This window comes from Saccostrea echinata, unplaced genomic scaffold (genome assembly GCF_033153115.1).
Source record: "Saccostrea echinata isolate AGI-Se365-2 ecotype Australia unplaced genomic scaffold, CSIRO_AGI_Sech_v1 ptg000025l, whole genome shotgun sequence".
Classification (NCBI taxonomy): Eukaryota; Metazoa; Mollusca; class Bivalvia; order Ostreida; family Ostreidae; genus Saccostrea; species Saccostrea echinata.
The window spans coordinates 9,712,284-9,724,626 of NW_026889774.1; positions in this window are offsets into that span (position 1 = coordinate 9,712,284).

A 12,343-nucleotide genomic window follows, 5' to 3' on the forward strand; every position below is an offset into this window, starting at 1 on the left:
TCTTCCTCTTCTGAGCTCCTGAAAATATACAACTGACACAAGATTAGTACAAATTCAAAACAATGCAACAAATCACACAAATTCAAGTAAAAATAATCATTACAACAAAATGAGTTCAAAAATCAGTTAGCAAACAATGACAGTTAAGTCAGGAACAGGAATGTGGGGGAAAGGGCAGGGGGGTGGTTAGTTATGTTAGAGTAGGGAGGGGGAGGGGAGAAAGAAAAGAGAGAAGAGGAAAAAATCAAAAATACTTCCATATAAGCTTCCATGGCTGTTGATGTGGCTCCTGGTGAGGTTCCTTCTGAACTGCCTCAGCATCTCTGCATCCTGCCAATGGAAGGTCAAGAGGTCAAAGCCTGATACAGCCAACATCAATTGGCAAGCAAAATATCAGCAAAGGATGCAAGAAGTAAAGTGGGAATCTAACCGTGCATGCTACTCATGTCTGCAGTTGATTAGGAGAGGGTCTACTCCTCACTTCAGCATCCTGGTCAGCCAACACATTCTTCTGATAACAAAGAAAAAACAGAGACATCAAACAAGGAACACTTGCATTTCAAATCAAGTGAGAAGTTTAATTCAAAAATGCAACTTGTTGCTTACCTATTCCGGCAAGGTTGGCTGCTGCACATAGCTGGGAAATGGACTATTCTTCATCTATTGCTCGGCTTTGGTCCTACTTCCTTCTTCCTCTTCTGAGCTCCTGAAAATATACAACTGACACAAGATTAGTACAAATTCAAAACAATGCAACAAATCACACAAATTCAAGTAAAAATAATCATTACAACAAAATGAGTTCAAAAATCAGTTAGCAAACAATGACAGTTAAGTCAGGAACAGGAATGTGGGGGAAAGGGCAGGGGGGTGGTTAGTTATGTTACAGTAGGGAGGGGGAGGGGAGAAAGAAAAGAGAGAAGAGGAAAAAAATCAAAAATACTTCCATATAAGCTTCCATGGCTGTTGATGTGGCTCCTGGTGAGGTTCCTTCTGAACTGCCTCAGCATCTCTGCATCCTGCCAATGGAAGGTCAAGAGGTCAAAGCCTGATACAGCCAACATCAATTGGCAAGCAAAATATCAGCAAAGGATGCAAGAAGTAAAGTGGGAATCTAACCGTGCATGCTACTCATGTCTGCAGTTGATTAGGAGAGGGTCTACTCCTCACTTCAGCATCCTGGTCAGCCAACACATTCTTCTGATAACAAAGAAAAAACAGAGACATCAAACAAGGAACACTTGCATTTCAAATCAAGTGAGAAGTTTAATTCAAAAATGCAACTTGTTGCTTACCTGTTCCGGCAAGGTTGGCTGCTGCATATAGCTGGGAAATGGACTATTCTTCATCTATTGCTCGGCTTTGGTCCTACTTCCTTCTTCCTCTTCTGAGCCCCTGAAAATATACAACTGACACAAGATTAGTACAAATTCAAAACAATGCAACAAATCACACAAATTCAAGTAAAAATAATCATTACAACAAAATGAGTTCAAAAATCAGTTAGCAAACAATGACAGTTAAGTCAGGAACAGGAATGTGGGGGAAAGGGCAGGGGGGTGGTTAGTTATGTTAGAGTAGGGAGGGGGAGGGGAGAAAGAAAAGAGAGAAGAGGAAAAAATCAAAAATACTTCCATATAAGCTTCCATGGCTGATGATGTGGCTCCTGGTGAGGTTCCTTCTGAACTGCCTCAGCATCTCTGCATCCTGCCAATGGAAGGTCAAGAGGTCAAAGCCTGATACAGCCAACATCAATTGGCAAGCAAAATATCAGCAAGGATGCAAGAAGTAAAGTGGGAATCTAACCGTGCATGCTACTTATGTCTGCAGTTGAATGGGTCAGGGACTACTCCTCACTTCAGCATCCTGGTCAGCCAACACATTCTTCTGCTAACAAAGAAAAAACAGAGACATCAAACAAGGAACACTTGCATTTCAAATCAAGTGAGAAGTTTAATTCAAAAATGCAACTTGTTGCTTACCTATTCCGGCAAGGTTGGCTGCTGCACATAGCTGGGAAATGGGCTATTCTTCATCTATTGCTCGGCTTTGGTCCTACTTCCTTCTTCCTCTTCTGAGCTCCTGAAAATATACAACTGACACAAGATTAGTACAAATTCAAAACAATGCAACAAATCACACAAATTCAAGTGAAAATAATCATTACAACAAAATGAGTTCAAAAATCAGTTAGCAAACAATGACAGTTAAGTCAGGAACAGGAATGTGGGGGAAAGGGCAGGGGGGTGGTTAGTTATGTTAGAGTAGGGAGGGGGAGGGGAGAAAGAAAAGAGAGAAGAGGAAAAAATCAAAAATACTTCCATATAAGCTTCCAAGGCTGTTGATGTGGCTCCTGGTGAGGTTCCTTCTGAACTGCCTCAGCATCTCTGCATCCTGCCAATGGAAGGTCAAGAGGTCAAAGCCTGATACAGCCAACATCAATTGGCAAGCAAAATATCAGCAAAGGATGCAAGAAGTAAAGTGGGAATCTAACCGTGCATGCTACTCATGTCTGCAGTTGATTAGGAGAGGGTCTACTCCTCACTTCAGCATCCTGGTCAGCCAACACATTCTTCTGCTAACAAAGAAAAAACAGAGACATCAAACAAGGAACACTTGCATTTCAAATCAAGTGAGAAGTTTAATTCAAAAATGCAACTTGTTGCTTACCTATTCCGGCAAGGTTGGCTGCTGCATATAGCTGGGAAATGGACTATTCTTCATCTATTGCTCGGCTTTGGTCCTACTTCCTTCTTCCTCTTCTGAGCTCCTGAAAATATACAACTGACACAAGATTAGTACAAATTCAAAACAATGCAACAAATCACACAAATTCAAGTAAAAATAATCATTACAACAAAATGAGTTCAAAAATCAGTTAGCAAACAATGACAGTTAAGTCAGGAACAGGAATGTGGGGGAAAGGGCAGGGGGGTGGTTAGTTATGTTACAGTAGGGAGGGGGAGGGGAGAAAGAAAAGAGAGAAGAGGAAAAAATCAAAAATACTTCCATATAAGCTTCCATGGCTGTTGATGTGGCTCCTGGTGAGGTTCCTTCTGAACTGCCTCAGCATCTCTGCATCCTGCCAATGGAAGGTCAAGAGGTCAAAGCCTGATACAGCCAACATCAATTGGCAAGCAAAATATCAGCAAAGGATGTAAGAAGTAAAGTCATGATCTGTCAATTTTTTTTTTTTTTCACTGCAACACCTGTGTCTTGGTAAATCTCTCTGCAACTATAATTGCATTTGTTTCCAGTGGTTTTGCATCTAAAAGAAATGGTTAAAATGCATATTGCATATCAGTGCTGATTTGTCATAATTTACATAAATTTACGGAAGTTAAATGGCTAGCTATACTATTTTCTTCTTGACAAAAATGTTTCCGCCCTTGAAAAGAATATCCATGACCAATATTTTGTGACGTTTTGAACCTGCCCTTAAATCAATACAAGAGGCCAAGAGTGTCTATCACTGAGTATCAAGTTTCTCATAATATGATTAACTAATCCTACCCTGGAACTCATCAGGGCAGCTGAGCTTCAGTTAACCCTGGGGTCTGAAGAATTTTACAACTTTGGTAAAGGATTAGCTCCTCATTATAATTTTACAATTTATTTGTTTACCTTCTAAGTTTCCATAATGAAGATGGGCCCAAACCCAGAGGCAGTGAATTTTAGAGTAGAGTATTTGTAAAGGATAGGTATATAATGTTTAGATCTTTTACAATTTTTTTTTAAGTTGGCACTTTTTGCACTCTTATTACAGTAAATTTCTTGCTTCATTATCATTTTTTCACCCTATTTTAAAACAAACAAAAAGGCACTTTAAAATTACCTTTCATATTTTCTTTTAATTTTAAAAAGAATGAAATAGAAATACAGATGGAAATGTATTTAACTGCAAAATAGAGCCCTATAAGATAAGTTGATAAAAGATAATGAATGAACAAATAAATAAGTAAAAATAACCCGGTCTGTAAGTGAAGGTAGGGTAATCTGTTTTCAAACTGTCAACTAATTAATGGTTAAAGGTAAATACACAAATGGTGTAATATTGGTCAGAGATTATTTTACTTTATCATATTTTTATATATCTATTTATTTATTTATTTTAAAAATCCATGAATTGTTGTTATTTGATTGTAAAGGGTTAAAGGACTTATCGCATGTTTCTAAATTATTTGAAATTAAAAGCGTATTACGTTCCTTATGACCACAATTTATAAATTCTGTGTTTTTACTGTGGATAAATCGCGGTAATTAACCAATTATTGACTCAAATGAAAACCCCTGAATTAAAAATCTAAGTTAATTAGATAGCGATCACGTGACCCTGTGACGTCAAAGGCGACAATGGCTGATCAGCTCTTCATTAATCTTACTAAAATATACGCGATACAACCTGAATTTTCTGCGTTGTGGAGACCAAATCACTTATTTTATCGATATAAATTAAATATTCAATCTTATATGTTAGAATTGTCAGCAAGAAAAAATCTGAAAAATCTGTTAACTTTGTAAAAATAGCAGCGACGATAGCGAGGGAGACGCAGCGAAGACGAAGAAACTCGCCATAACAATGCAATTTGATTTGTCATCTTATCACATGTATTAACTTATTTGATTCACAAATTAAACATTATATAACTTTGTTATTCTTCGTTTTGTATATAACATTAATTTATGCAAGTCTTCATATGTTTTTTAAAGGATGGCGATCTTGAAAAATAATTTCCCGATCTCGAAACATTGCTGTAATTAGAGCTACAGGTTCTAAATGTTTTGAATAAAAAACGAAAATATCTTAAAAGCCTTATACCTTAGAACAAATTAATGTTCGATAGTAATTGAAAAGCATATAAGGAATTAATTTTTTCAGCATTTTTCGTAATTAAGCTGCATTTGTCGTTGATAACTCCGTAAATAGTGTGCATATTCTCATCTCTCTATCACCGAATTGTCGCCTATGACGTCAGAGCAGTATTTCGGCGAAATCCGACTGAAATATGCATATTGCCGTATTTGAATTTCAACTCTCCATATCTCTTAAAATATGCTTTCAACAACGTTTATTGTATTCAGTATTTTAATAAATAAGGTTATAGATAATATTTTTCATAAAATTACGATTTTTGAAAGATCATGCGATAAGTCCTTTAACTGCCCTTTGTTTTGAAAAGTCTGGTACGCAGCAAGACCCTTATCCTCCGTTTTCTGAGGATAAACCCTATCCTCCAAACACAGAGGTACCTAGACCTGTTAAATGCTTCATGTCAAAGTGAAAAGAAAATTTTAAAAGCCATACCCCCCCCCCCCAATAATACATGCTTTCCATACTGGTAAATGACCATTTAAGCCCACACGAAAGCCAAAATCATTGGTCTAGGAGTCATGATTTTTATCACTAAGCGCAATTATAGTTTGACTGGTTTCCAGCAGAAAAAATATTTTGCATTTCGTTAGCCTCACCATGGACCTGGTGTCTCTACCCTTGTGTCATTAAATTAACCATTTCTGTAAACACTGCTAAAGGATTCACTGCATAATATAACCATGCCAACAAATTTCCATTTTGAAGTCAAGCGGTAAAGAAGATCATTGAATATTTTCAATATATAACTGTAAACATTATATGCATTTTCACTACAATAGACTAGTAACAGAGACAGAGTAAATCTATTTTTGTTACCCGATTCACCAATTGGCGATAAGCAGTCTTTTTCCACGGCTTAAAAATACTTTGTCTACAACACTTTCAATTCATACATCTGACTCCAACAAATATTTTTTCATAGAAGGCTTTTTCAGGAAATTCAAACAAGCTCCTCTGATCGAATTTCAATTTGCTGTTCGCGCCCACATGTCAGAATTTTAAACTCATCATTTCGATCCCGATGCAAATTTGACGGAATATAAACAAATTAAAAATATTAATTTCTTTGCCCCTCCAATTATAGACAATTTCTGCAATTAACCTAGAATATGTTTCAAGTCCGTCTTGCTATATAACTGATATAAGGGCCGTCATTAAGTTTCTGGGATGGGGTGGGGGGAAGTATCTGAGCTAGACTTATTTTTTAATGGGTTCCATTTTGATGGATTCTGGTGCATTTTTAGTCATTTTTTCACATTTTTAAAAATTAATGAAATCAAGCAGCATACCTTAAAACAGAAAATCAATTAGTTTGTTTAGTCTCAAATATCGATTTTTTTTCTAAAAGGATCAGATTGTTAACGGTTTTCTTTTAAGAAACTTAATTAATTCGCAAACTCATTTAAAAGTTTACCTTAATGTTTGTTTATCTGGAAGCTCCCGTAAAGCATTTTCCATATAAAATTGTATATAAATTATTCTGCAGCGTTAAGTTGCCTGGTATTGTTTGTTACTGCTTTGTCAATTCAGTAGTGAATAATGGTCAAAGACCAAGCTCGCGTGATTTAAGTACTATTCATTATCTACTGTGGTCATTAGAGTGTAAAATAGTAAAATAAACCGTACACAAACAAATCTTCTTTTTTTTTAAAAAGTAAATTATTTCAACAGAAATTCAGGTTTACTTTCGTATTATTATGTTTATTTTTCGGCATTTACACGGTAGGAGTATACGTAAACGAATCTTGCAGGTATTTTAATAAATTAATCAAGCGATTAAAAAGAGTACTTCTTACACTAGAATAATTTTTGCATGTAAAAAGAAATGGTACACATCTTCATTTTTTTCCACATAAACATAAGGGACTATTTATAATGTTTCGTTTATATAGATCATAATTTAGTATACAGTGATGTCTTAGCTTAGTACAAATCATATTGGTGTATCGCTTACCCCAAAAAAGAAGTATGATGATGGATTTTTAATTTTTGTCATCAAGTTTTTTTTTCGGAATGTTTGTTTATGTTTTTATATTTCCATATTTTTCAAAGAAAATTCCAGTATATTATTGTTATACTGTTCCGTCCGTCCGCCCATCTGTCAAACTATCCTCTTCCTCAAACTACTCCTATATTTTAAGCAGTAACCTCCTTTGGAATGATTGGTGTTGCCCTGTACAGGTGCAAAAGATTTGGAAATTTTCGTGTTCTCCCTTGCAAACATATTATTTCAAATCCTCTAGATGTGCAATAAGGTTTTGGAATTTTCAATTTCACTTGGGATGGGGGGGGGGGGATTGCGATTTTTTCTATAAGAACCTTGATCCCTATACTCCTCTGATATATTTTTCGTAGTAGCCCTTGCATAATTTGAAATAAGTATTGATGACAGTATGAAGAGAGGTAAAATTAACAAATTTCAGAATTCTTGAACATTTATCATCAGAGATTCCACCCCACTCTCGATTGTTCCAATATATACAACCATTTCTTTCTCTTAACATAAATCTTGTTGGATTTCGTTTCACTGTTCAATAAAGTGCAGATCAACATTGAATAATGATGTGGCGCACATGCATTCTTTCTCGATGATCACCTGAGAGCAGTTTCGCCTTCTTTTCAGTTTCACAAGTCTATTTTGAGTATGTAAAAAAATGATCATTTGGAGCAGGACAAAATGATTTCCATTTCTAATTCTAGAAGGATGGGTCCTCCCCTTGGAGTAATCAATGTAGCGTCAAGTATATTGATACCTTTTTGAGGCAGGTCATATTGTGATCATTTCAAGTTTCGAGGGGGGGGGGGGTGACCTCCAAGGGTTATGACCTATATACCATTAATTAAGGGGGATCGACCCTCTTATAAGAGAGATAACTTTCCAAGTAAAAAAATACTAGTAGTACTCATAGTTTACTTTATCAGAGTTCGCCATCTGCCTCAAGTTGTTCTCAATAGAAAATGTTTTTATTTCAATGGCTTTGTCTAGCAGCTTCCAAGTTTTTGAGACTGAATCTATTCTTGTTTTGTGCTAACGCAAAATCACAGGGACAGTAAGTATTCCAAATTTCTGTTGTAGTTGAACAGAATTTGACAAATGTTGGAAGTTGTAATTCAACTTCGAACAGAATATTCTGGTATAAGTTCTGTGACGTCATTTTGTATTGGTTGATTTCATTTGCATCAACGAATTGAATGATTTTGAATTCTTGTTCTTTCGAATTGCTTGCGTTAAGACTTGGATTGTATCCTTAATTTCAGCTTGACTCTCTCTTAAATCTTTTGTCCCATCTTCTTTCATTTTACTGATAGCTTTTGTTTTTCTCGACGACATCATCAATGGCTTGACGCAATTCTTTTCCATGTTCCGTTACTAATTTTGCATTAGAGTGCATCTTGAAATCAAATTCGCTATCTTGGACTCGATCTGTCTGTCCGCCTGTTCAATCTGAAGAATGATCTTTTCCACACTTGCATGCAGTGTTTTCTTCTATCTGGTTCTTTGCTGCAGCAATGATTTCAGAAAAATCAACAGCCCTCATGTCCTTTATGGACCCCTGTTAAACATTTTATGCAAACTGGTAGATCACAGTTTTGACAAATGACGGTACATTTCTCAGTTTCGTGAGCTTTGCAATTTTAAAAATTTCAGTTGGAATTTCCTTTCTTTGTATTTGACGATCTCATGTTAGGAGGAAGATGACGTCATATAATGCTTCCGGAAAATTGCATTATATTTATAAATCATGCATCTCTGATTGGGTTGCAAATTTTACAGTTGAGCCCACGTCTGATGACTTTTTTAAAATTCTTGTCAAGAAATTTTTGTTCTGTAACGGGTTGAATGATCTCCTTCCACAAATTCTTTCTACGTCCCAAGTATATTTTTGGTATGCTGTTGCCTATGACCTGAAGATTTGCTGCAGTATCCTGACTCGTAGGTCATGAATACTGTTTCATCAGTTGCTGAGACTATTAATTTTTTAAAAGATGATACATGTAAGCTTGTACTGATTTGAGGTCCACACAAACGTGTTCATTTATTGTACATTGTTGACCATGAACGTCATGATTTTTTTAGAGGTAATAAGCACTATTTTTACCACGTCTAAATTACATGAAAACAGCAAAAATACCATATAAACTAAATAAAGAAGACAAACGATTATATATATATATATATATATATATATATATATATATATATATATATATATATATATATATATATATATATATATATATATATGCTTGATAAAGAACGTTAAGGAATGGACTTATTTTCAAACTTTTCTTTAGTTGAAATCACTCGAAAAATCTAAGATTCGGCATCTGTAACATTTCTTGTAATGTGCAATAGCTTATAGTTACATAAAAATGAGATATGCTTCAAATTCTTTACCCTATGCATTCAAGAAAATGCAGGTCAGATCCAGCTTCTCAAGCAAGTCTGGTAGTGTACATCCGAAGATGCATCATGAAGCATGTCTGGTTAACAGGTGCTTATAGCTGCACTGCTCCAAAAACATTAACTTGGACATTCTTTAGCTGAAAATGCAGTATCTAAAACCCGACAGATGACAAGGAAACACACTAGATCAGGCAGCTCCAGGCCCGGAGCAACGGTTTCAAAAGGACGAGCCCAACCCCCCCCCCAAAAAAAAAACGTGATTAACGGTTCAAATCCTGGAATTCCCCAGTGCTTGGCCTTACTGCACTAAAAAGTGGAGGTGAGACAACCAACCAACATATAAAGGAATGTTTACTTTAGCAAAATATTATACTCAGAAAAAATGCCCCCCCCCCCAGCGTTTTACGGGCCTGGATATGCTGACGACGAAATAAGTTTGGAAATAAAGATAGGATACAATAATGTGTTCTTTTGATAATACTTTCGGGAATCCACTTTTATTTTTAAAAATATGCCATTTTTGGCTTAATATCTTAACACGGCGTCAGATCAAGTAACCAGGAGCTTCTAATTTTAGATATGCAAATTTCAGGCAATTTTCAATTATGGGATATGAAGTGTATACGCGACACTCATCATATTGTACATGTAAGATATTAGTGTGCAGGGTATATCTAATTACTGGGCAAAACTAGGTGTGTGTCCCTCATGCACTTCATATTCTTAACATCGATTTATAAAAGCCACCCTTTGATATTTTCCCATAACCCTAATGTTAAAGCATTTGAGGGTACATCTATTAGTGTGCGTCAGTTACGGTTTGAGTCCATCTTATATAAACTTTTGAAATATTAATAACAAAAATTAACATATTTATCTTGAATTCTAAACTAATTTTGAAAAAAAAATTGAAATTTATTTTAATTAAAATAAGTGGGCCGCTGAGCGGCTTTATCGAAACTCCCACTTTCTTTTTTTAGTAACCATGGCAACATCGTTCATCAAAAACTGATATAAAGAATTATGTATCTCAGTGTAGTCTACTTGTAGCCAAGATATATTGAAATCAGTCCAAAACCATACAAAGGGTAGCGTTTTGGGTATTTCACAGAAATTTCTTTTTTTAAGTATCCATCGTATCACCATTCATCGAAATTAAAAACCGATAAAAAGAATTATGTATCTTATTATAATCTATTTGTTTGCCAACTAATATTGAAATAAGACCAAAACTGTGGGAGGAGTAATGTGTAAAATTATTTCACAGAAATTTCTACTTTAAGTTACCATGGCAATACCGTTCATCGAAATCAAAAACCAATGTATAGAATTATGTATCTTAGTATATTTTGCTTGTTTGCCAAGTTATATTGAAATCATACCAAAACTGTAGGAGGAGTAGCATTTTGAAAAATCAGCACATGAATTATGATAAAAATATCTTGAATAGTTTCTTTAAAACTGAGCTCAATACTATTTTAAGATAAGTGAGGTAAAGAACATATGAAAGGCCAAGGTAAAAAAATATTGATGAAGTTCTGACCAATATGTATAAACTATATAAGGTTTGATAAAAATATCTAAGTTTCTTTGAAATTGAGATAAACACTATAATTAAAGAAAGTTACGTCAAGGTCAAAGGAAAGGGCAAGGTCAAGAATATTAAGGACATACGCAACGTAGTTTGAACTTTATTGTCTTTTTCCCTGGATTTGAAGAGTTCCGATACTTAAAGGAATTGTGTGCTACATTTTTATGTCTATATATGCTGTTGTACGCTTCTTCTAAAACAAGTTTGGATAACAAAAAATCTAGAATATATGTTTAGTAATTTTTGTGTATTTTTCTTTGAATCATACAAGAATTTTCATCAATTGATATCTTTTCAAAACCCTTGGTAATGCATGCTGATCTTTTGTCTACGAACTTCTGATGGCACTATAATCTTAAATTAAGAATATCTTGAAAATTTATCAGTAGGTAAGGTACGTTGCGTATGTCCTTAAGCCAGTTGAATAGATCTCATCAATATGTATCAGTATAAGAAGTTTGATAAAAATATCTTGAATAGTTTCTTTGAAACTTAGCTAAACACAAATTCAGGAAAAGTGATCAAGGTCAAAGAAAAGGTCAAGGTCAAAAAATGTTGATGAAGTTGAATAGTTCTCATCAGTAGTTATCAGCAAATAAGGTTTGATAAAAATATCTGGAATATTTTTTTAAAAAATGAGCTAAACACTAAATTGAGAAGAGTGAGGTCAAGGTCAAAGGAAAGGCAAGGTCAAAAAATGTGGATGCTCTTGAATAGCTCTCATCAATACGTAGATTGGCATATGAAATTTGATGAAAATATCTTGAATAATGTCTTTTGAAACTAAGCTAAACGCAAACTATGTCGGAAGGACAGACAGAAGGAAAGAAGGACGGAAGACGAACATTACAAACATATGAAGTTGTAGCGTTAATACCGAGCTGTCTGGAGCTTGCTAGATTGTGTACCTGCCTATTAAGCGGAACCTATACCGACCAAAGTAATCCGGAAAAATGTTTGTTTGTTTGTTGTTTAACGTCCCTCTCGAGAATTTTTCACTCATATGGAGACGCCACCACTTGCCGGTGGAGGGCTACACATTTTGCCCTATACTCGGCACTCAGGGCCATTGAGCAGTTAAGGATCTTTTTTCGTGCCAGCACCTACTACGACACGGGACCTCGGTTTATACGGTCTCATCCGAAGGACCGGTTTCCACGTCCCGCAGTGGGATTCGAACCCCGACGTAAGGATCAACTACTTACTCCGCGACTCTAGAGCAGACGCTCTAACCACTTCGCCACGTCGGAGGCCGGAAAAATGATTTCATGAAACCTATATGCCTGTTGCGCACCTCACGGTTTATAAAATTACACCGAGTTTTGTAATTTTAACAACTGATAGAATACAACTTCCTCTTATGATCCATTCCAAAATACCGAGTACATTATGAAATCCTCCCCTGGGGCCCCAGCACAGGGGGGTCAGAATCTCTATTTTTCGGCATTACGTATTTTACTGATATGGCTGT